The sequence below is a fragment of the Lagenorhynchus albirostris genome, chromosome 13 (genome assembly GCF_949774975.1).
Source record: "Lagenorhynchus albirostris chromosome 13, mLagAlb1.1, whole genome shotgun sequence".
Classification (NCBI taxonomy): Eukaryota; Metazoa; Chordata; class Mammalia; order Artiodactyla; family Delphinidae; genus Lagenorhynchus; species Lagenorhynchus albirostris.
In genome coordinates this window covers 6690033-6697643 of record NC_083107.1, presented here as the reverse complement: position 1 = coordinate 6697643, position 7611 = coordinate 6690033, and positions in this window count along the sequence as shown.

The following is a 7611-nucleotide window of genomic DNA, read 5'->3' as shown; positions in this document are numbered from 1 at the left end:
GCCTCCCGAGACTCCACTTGTTTGGCCTGGATCCATAAGGTCCCCGTGGTAACATCAAACTTGCCGACTGTCTCCACTTCCTGCCCCACCCTAGTCCAAGTGCAGGAGCTGGGTCTAGCGATTGTCATTCAACTCGGTAGGTCCATTTACCAATTCTTATGGTTGAAACCCGACAAATCCTGTACTTGTACATCCAGACAGAACACTCCGCAAAGCGTGCTAGGCCCACCCACCAGCACCAGTTCCGTCTCCTGCGGGGGCGGGACAGGGATGCTGGCACCCTGGGGTACCTGGGCACCTGCAACGCGCAAGCCTCTCCCCCGGGGTTTGTTTAGCACACTCGTCATAATGAGCAAGTTTAAGCCACGAATTCCTGACTTGCCCCAAAGGAGGGCTTCCATTAAAAGGGGTGGGGCAATGTGACAAGAGGGGAAATTTATACCAAGAGGCTTCTTTGCGTCGCTTTTAAGTCTCTTGGGTAAGGATGAAGAGAAGCTGCCGTAATTTACAACAGGTAATCAGAGTCACTTGTGTTTACCTCTTTTCATCAATTATCTTCCTCTTGCTGGCAGCTGAAAAATTACATTTCACTCAAAAGTCAGCCTGTTGACTTTATTTCGACAACACCTGAACAGTGCCCGGTGGCGGCATGTTTGTGAGTTTCACATTTTGCTGTGGGACGGTCGCTGAGAGCTGACTCTGTGCGCAGTCTTCTGAATAACTGTATTAGTGGTCCTAAAACCAGATGGGCTCAGGGCCAGCGGAGTGGATGCACGCAGGGGCATTGCATTACAAACGCATCTAGGCTTTCGGTTCAAATAACTTTCCTCCAAAATGAAGAGGCACGGACCTCCCTGGTGGTGCAGTGGTTAAGAATCTGCCTGCCAAGGCAGGGGACACGGGTTCGAGCCCTGATCCGGGAAGATCCCACATGCCGCGGAGCAACTAAGCCCATGCGCCACGACTACTGAGCCTGTGCTCTAAAGCCCGCAAGCCACAACTACTGAGCCCACATGCCACAACGACTGAAGCCCACGCGCCTAGAGCCCGTGGTCCACAACAAGAGAAGCCACCGCAATGAGAAGCCCGCATGCCACACTGAAGAGTAGCCCCCGCGCGCCGCAACTAGAGAAAGCCCGTGCGCAGCAAAGAAGACCCAACACAGCCATAAATAAATAGATTTATTTTTTAAAAAAATGAAGCGGCAGCACCCGGAGCTCTGTCCCCTCATCTGTGGAATGGGAAAACCAATGTGGAGTGCGCACAGCTGGTTTGGGACTAGGAAAAACTAATGCATGTGAAGCGCCTAGAAGCGTCTCAGACACAAGGTTAAGTGCCTAGGTACAGGAGCAGTAACCTACAGCAAGTTTCCCTTTGAGGGTCTTGCACATTTCTGGCCATATCATCTGCTGATTCCACAAGAGGAGGCCATGTGCCCAGAACACACAGGGAAGCCCCCAGTGGAGCTCCTGCCGGCGGCCTTGCACTGGCCTAATTCTGCATCCAGCATGAATCCTGCCCGAAGATCCCTCTTCCTCATGCTCTTGACAGCATTAAAGGATTAACTAGCACTTGCAGCTCCATGAAGAGGCCTGAAGGGTGTTTATGTATGAAATCCAAGTACATGAGCCCGTGGCTGTCACCTGGGTGCACCCTGACTGCCTCCGTATCTAGTTGATGGATTGGTGCCTCAGATCAAGCGCTGTGCTTCCCAGTGGCTGCAGTGCTTTGTCCTGCTGAAGGCCTCTCGTTCCTAAGCACTACTGCTTCCGTGTCTAACAGAGTCAGTCTAACCCTGAGGACTGGAGAGGACGCTAGCGGTCATCAGCATGCCCTCTCCATCCACCGGCCCGTCTGGCAGGAAGAGCGCAGGGCTCCCTTGGCCACTGGGGCACCGTGGGCACCTCACATCCTCTGAGACTGTTTTCTCAGGCATGAAATGAGGATGGTGTACTAGGTGGTCATTGTGATGGTTGATTTCTGTGTCAACCTGATGAGGCCACTGGGCGCCCAGACACGTGGGCAAACATTATACTGGGCGTGTCTGGGAGGTGTTTCTGGATTGGACCAACATTTGAGCTAATAGCCTGAGTAAAGCAGACTGTTCTCCCCGACGTGGGTGGGCCTCAACCGATCCAACGAAGGCCTGGATAGCACAAAGCAAAGCTTGACCTCCCCAGAGGAAAAGAGAATTCTTTCCGCCTGACTACCCTCAAGCTGGGACGTGGGCTTTTTCCTGCCTTTGGACTTGAACTGAACTATGGGCCCTTCTTGGGTCTTGAACCTGCAGGCCTTCAGCCTGGAACTTACACCACCGGCCCCTCTGGCTCAATGGCCTTAGGACTCAAACGAGAAATCACTGTCTCCTCTGGGTCTCCAGTTTGCTGACTGACCCTGCAGAGCTTGGGACTTGCTGGCCCCTGTAATCACGTGAGCCAATCCCTTACAATAAATCTCTTCATATATATAAACACACACATTCTCTTGGTCCTGTTTCTCTGCAGAACCCTGACTACCACAATCACCAAGGGTATCTGCGTTTCTAAACCATGCGTAATGGTCATCCAACCTCTGCTTGCACACCTCCCAGGGAGGAGACTGCCTTGCCTCTCACAGCAGCTCACCCTGCTTTAAAGGAGGGTGGTACTTGGGAAGTTCCACCCCTGAGTGAGAATGCAAAGCTGAATCAGCCTTATTCTCAGCATAAGGACCTTGCATCTAACAGGTGTGATCTGACCTGAACAAAGCACATATAGGGAACCTTTTATCCTTTAACACAGGCTGAGACTGCCTTGGTTGTTATTCGTTAGTTTTGTTTCGTTTTGATCTTCCTGGTTATATCATAATGTTAGTAACGTTGAGGCTGTAGTGAACACTCAGCCCATTTTCACATGAATCACAGTGAGGTGAAATCACCACCCCATATTCTGTTCTGCAGGGGACAGCTAGTGCGGAAGGGCAGGATTCACACATTGATTATGATAACCAACATCATTTTGCTACCTTAGGAGCACACACTGTGGAATGATTACCTTGTCGTCTAGAGGACTAGCTCATCCCCTCCCCTCCCTGTCATCCAGAGACTGGATTAACATCTTTAGCTCCAACAGAAACAGGAGGTGGCTTCAGGCCTCCATAGCACTCCCCATTCCGTCCCCCCTCCTGGCCAGAGGCCGCCCGCCCCGACAGCACATTACAGCACTCCCCATTCCGTCCCCCCTCCTGGCCAGAGGCCGCCAGCCCTGACAGCACATTACAGCACTCCCCACTCCGTCCCCCCTCCTGGCCAGAGGCCGCCAGCCCCGACAGCACATTACAGCACTCCCCACTCCGTCCCCCCTCCTGGCCAGAGGCCACCAGCCCCGACAGCACATTACAGCACTCCCCACTCCGTCCCCCCTCCTGGACAGAGGCCACCAGCCCCGACAGCACATTACAGTCACCTGGGACTCTTCAACATAAATGCCAGGCTCAACCTCAGAGATTCCTATTCAGCTGGGAGGGGAGGAGTTCAGGCATTAATTAGAACTTCTTCTTCAGTGATTCTGATGTGCAGCTGGCCTGAAAACCAGGGTTGTGTCCAGGTCAGGGGTCAGCAATCTTTTTCCGTAAACAGGCAGAAAACAAATACCTTAGGCTGTGTGGGCCATCTGGTCCCTGAGGCAGTTGCTCAGCTCTGCTCTTGCAGCATGAAAGTAGCCGTAGACAACCCATAAATGAGTGTTCCAATAAAACTTTATTTACAAAAACAAGCAGTGAGCTATATTTGGCCCACAGGCCACAGAATGTCAATTAATCCATTCCTCACCCAGCTTTTTGTTTTTTGGGTTTTTTTGCCGTACGCGGGCCTCTCACTGTTGTGGCCTCTCCCGTTACGGACGGAGCACAGGCTCCGGATGCGCAGGCTCAGCGGCCATGGCTCGCGGGCACAGCCGCTCTGCGGCATGTGGGATCTTCCCGGACCGGGGCACGAACCCGTGTCCCCTGCATCGGCAGGCGGACTCCCAACCACTGCGCCACCAGGGAAGCCCTCCTCACCCAGTTTTAAAAGGGTTCTTGCACCAAATATAAACTCATCAAACTGTGTTGTCACCCAGCTCACATTTCTCTGACTTGCCATGTCACGAGGGACTCGCAAACGGCTTGGTGAGATCAATATTCACTCTTATCTGACATTCCCTTCCTGTATCAAACTAATAATCCCATCCAAAAAGGAACAAACTTGTTCTTTGAGAATCCTTTTTCTCTGCCAGTAATCACTGCTGTTTTTTAGATGTTCACAAACATCTGTTTAAGATTGCTTCTAGAATTTCATCAGAAACTGACTTAAGCTTACCCATCTGTAGTTTCTAAACTATGCTTTTCCCCCATTGAAAACCAGGACATGTTCACTGAAATCATTTGCAATCTCCAGGCGTCCCTATTCTCCGTGATTCACAAAATATTATCTAAAGTGTCTCCACAATCGTATCTGCAGGTTCTTTCAGTGCCCAGGAGACCTAAATGCATTCCTAGCAACTCTCATGATCTCTTCTATCCTGGGCTTTAATTTCTCCAAACCATGTTTATTCTACCCTTTCCATTTCAAGATCACTTTTCCTGATAAATATGATAGAGTCAAAACCGGAGTCAAGCAGTTCTGCTCTCTCTGTGACATCTGTTTGCACCACACCATCTGTTCTAAATGAGGCTGTGTGTTCTCTCTCTTGGCTCCAAATACAATTGTTCTAAAACCTCTCTGTCCAGGTGGCCATGCCTCCTGGGCTGCCTAGGGCAGTCAGGTATCTATCTTTGGCCCTGAGGTAAATGGTAATACAGTCCTTCACTCTGAAAAGTATCCAGTCTGAACAGCCGGTTCCTGGGAAAAAGCACAAGAAATGGAGGCAGACAGCGTTTCATAGACTTGCTGGCTTCCCAGTCTCTCACCCACCCAAGAAAAAGAGTGTGAAGTCTCTATAGCCAAGCTGGGTTCACTTCCTGGACCTGCCATTTACTAGCTGTGTGACCTTAGCCTAAGTCATTCAGTCTCTAACTCTCGACTCAATGGAATCTTCGTACCTATTAAATGCCTACCCACCTGATTTCAGCCCTTAGCACAGCACTCATGTCACAGAGTAAATGCTCAGTGTGACCTACTATTAAGAGCATCATTATCAAAGATATTCATCCCCTCAACTCCACCTCCCCACGATCTTGTAAAGTCGCTCCCGTCTCGTTGAAGAAGGCTATGTCTTCCCTGGAAAGCTGGGCTCCTCAGAGGAAGTTTCTCCCCTGGCACAGAAGCAACCTGCATAATAACCTACCTAACATGAACTGCTCTGGCAGGAATGCAAACGTATATTCCACGAATCCCTCAGCATCACTGTTCCCTGGAATCAGGATAAATGACTCTCCTGCATGGTTCCCTTGGGAACACACCCCCAAAACTTGGGGGATTTCAACTCCCAAGGATGGAGAGTAAATCACACCAACTAGAAAACGCAACGACTACATTGCAACAAAAATGCAACAACACATGTACAAGAGACCAGAGAAAAAGACTGTCTGAAGGCATATTCGAGTAAGGGTATTAGAAAAAGGCCCACACAGGAAAAAAAATGAGTGATACCTGGGGTTTCAGCATCAACTACAGAACTAGCAACCCCTTACTGAGTGAACTACCATACGCCAGGGAATGACATACCAGGCATTTCGTACATGTTACCTCACGTATCCCTCTCAACAATTCTGCTGGAGAGAGAGGCTCAGAGGACTCGATGGGTGCCTAATTGGTAAACGGCAGGAAGAGAGTTCACCCCAGTTCTCCTGTACCCAAAGTTCATGCTCTTCCAGACATACGATGCTATTTTCTTATGAAGACAATCCAAGCCTGGTTTTAGACGCAGTTGAAAAACAAAAAGCCTCCAGGAAAAAAGCAAAAGAGTAAGATTTACTTGCATTTTAGAGAAATCTATGAGCCTTGTTGATTAGGTGGATGGCTGACCTTTAACCGGCCATTTGGATGATGAAAGTCAGATATCCAAGGCTGCTTTTTACACAAGACGTACAAAACAGACACAAGGCAGGTAGCCTGAAGCAGGGAATTACAAGGAATTATATACATCCAGCAAACTCAGGAAATGTATCATTTTTGACACATCCTGTGTACCAGAGAGAAAGTGAGTAAACACTGTGAAGTGGCCCAGAGTTGGTCCTGAAGTTAGAAGATTGGGTCCTGCTATGGACTGAATGTTTGTGCATATGGTGAAACTCTCATCCCCAGTGGGATAGTATTTGGAGGCGGGCCCTTTGGGAGGTGATAAGGATTAGCTGAGGTCATGAGGGTGAGGCTTCTATGATGGGATTAGTGCCCTTATAAGAAGAGGAAGAGACTAGAGCCCTCTCTCTCCCCACCAAGTGAGGATACAGCAAGAAGACATCCATCCACAAACCAGGACGAGGAATCAGCTGGCGCCTGACCTTGGACTTCCCAGCCTTCAGAACTGTGAGGGATAAACGTCTCTTGTTTAAGCCACTCAGTCTATGGTACTTCTGTTACAGCAGGCTGAACTGACCAACAGGCTATACTAGTCCACACACTTGTCACATATGTGACCTTGTGTTAAGACATTTGGCGTCCTTGAGCTTGAGCTTTCAGAAGTTAAATTTCTCTTTGAAACTTTATGTCTTCTTTCAACAAATGATGCTAGAACAACTGGATATCCACGTGCAAGAGGATGAAACTGGACCCCGTGTTGGGGAGCCCTAGGACCACCACCAACGTTCAGATATTTGCTGAAAGGACATGGGCTCAGTAGAGTTACACTCATAACTAGATGTATTACAGCCGTGCAGGAAGGATACAAAGCTGGATCACGAGGGAAAGATAGAAGGGGAGTCTGGAGGAATCCCGGCCAAGGCTTCCTATCCTCTTTCCCTCCCATGAGGGCTCGTACAGAACACACTTTTCTCCCAGCAACAAAAATGCAACAACACATGTACAATGTTTCTGCCCACAGAAGCTCATTATAGACTCAGCACCCCAGGCTTTTGATCGAAGCTGGTCTTGTAACTCAAACCAAAACTACAGACAGCCCCCGCCCCCATCCAGAGAGAAAGCAAGAGATCTCTTCCTCATACCAAAATTAGCTCAAAATAGATCACAGACCTAAATGTAAGAGCTACAACTATTTTAAAACTCTTAGAAAATACGGGAGTAACTCTTCATGACTTTGATTAGCAAAGCTTTCTTAGATATGACACCAAAAGTATAAGTAACAACAACAAAAAACAAAGTAGATTTCATCAACATTAAAACCTTGTGTGTTTCAAAGACACGCTGAATTAGAGAAATTATTTGCAAATCATATGTCTGATTAAGGGACTTATATCCAGAATTACAAAGAATTCTGGCAACTCAGAAAAAGAAAAATAACCTATTTTAAAATGGGGAAAGAATCTGTACAGACTTTTCTCCAAAGAAGATATTTAAATGGCCAATAAGCACATGGAAAAAGTGTTCAACATCCTTAGTCATTAGGGAAATGCCAATCACAACACAGTGAGCTACCACTTCACAAGCACTAGGACACCTATAATGAAAAAGACAGATCATAACAATAGTTGGCAAGC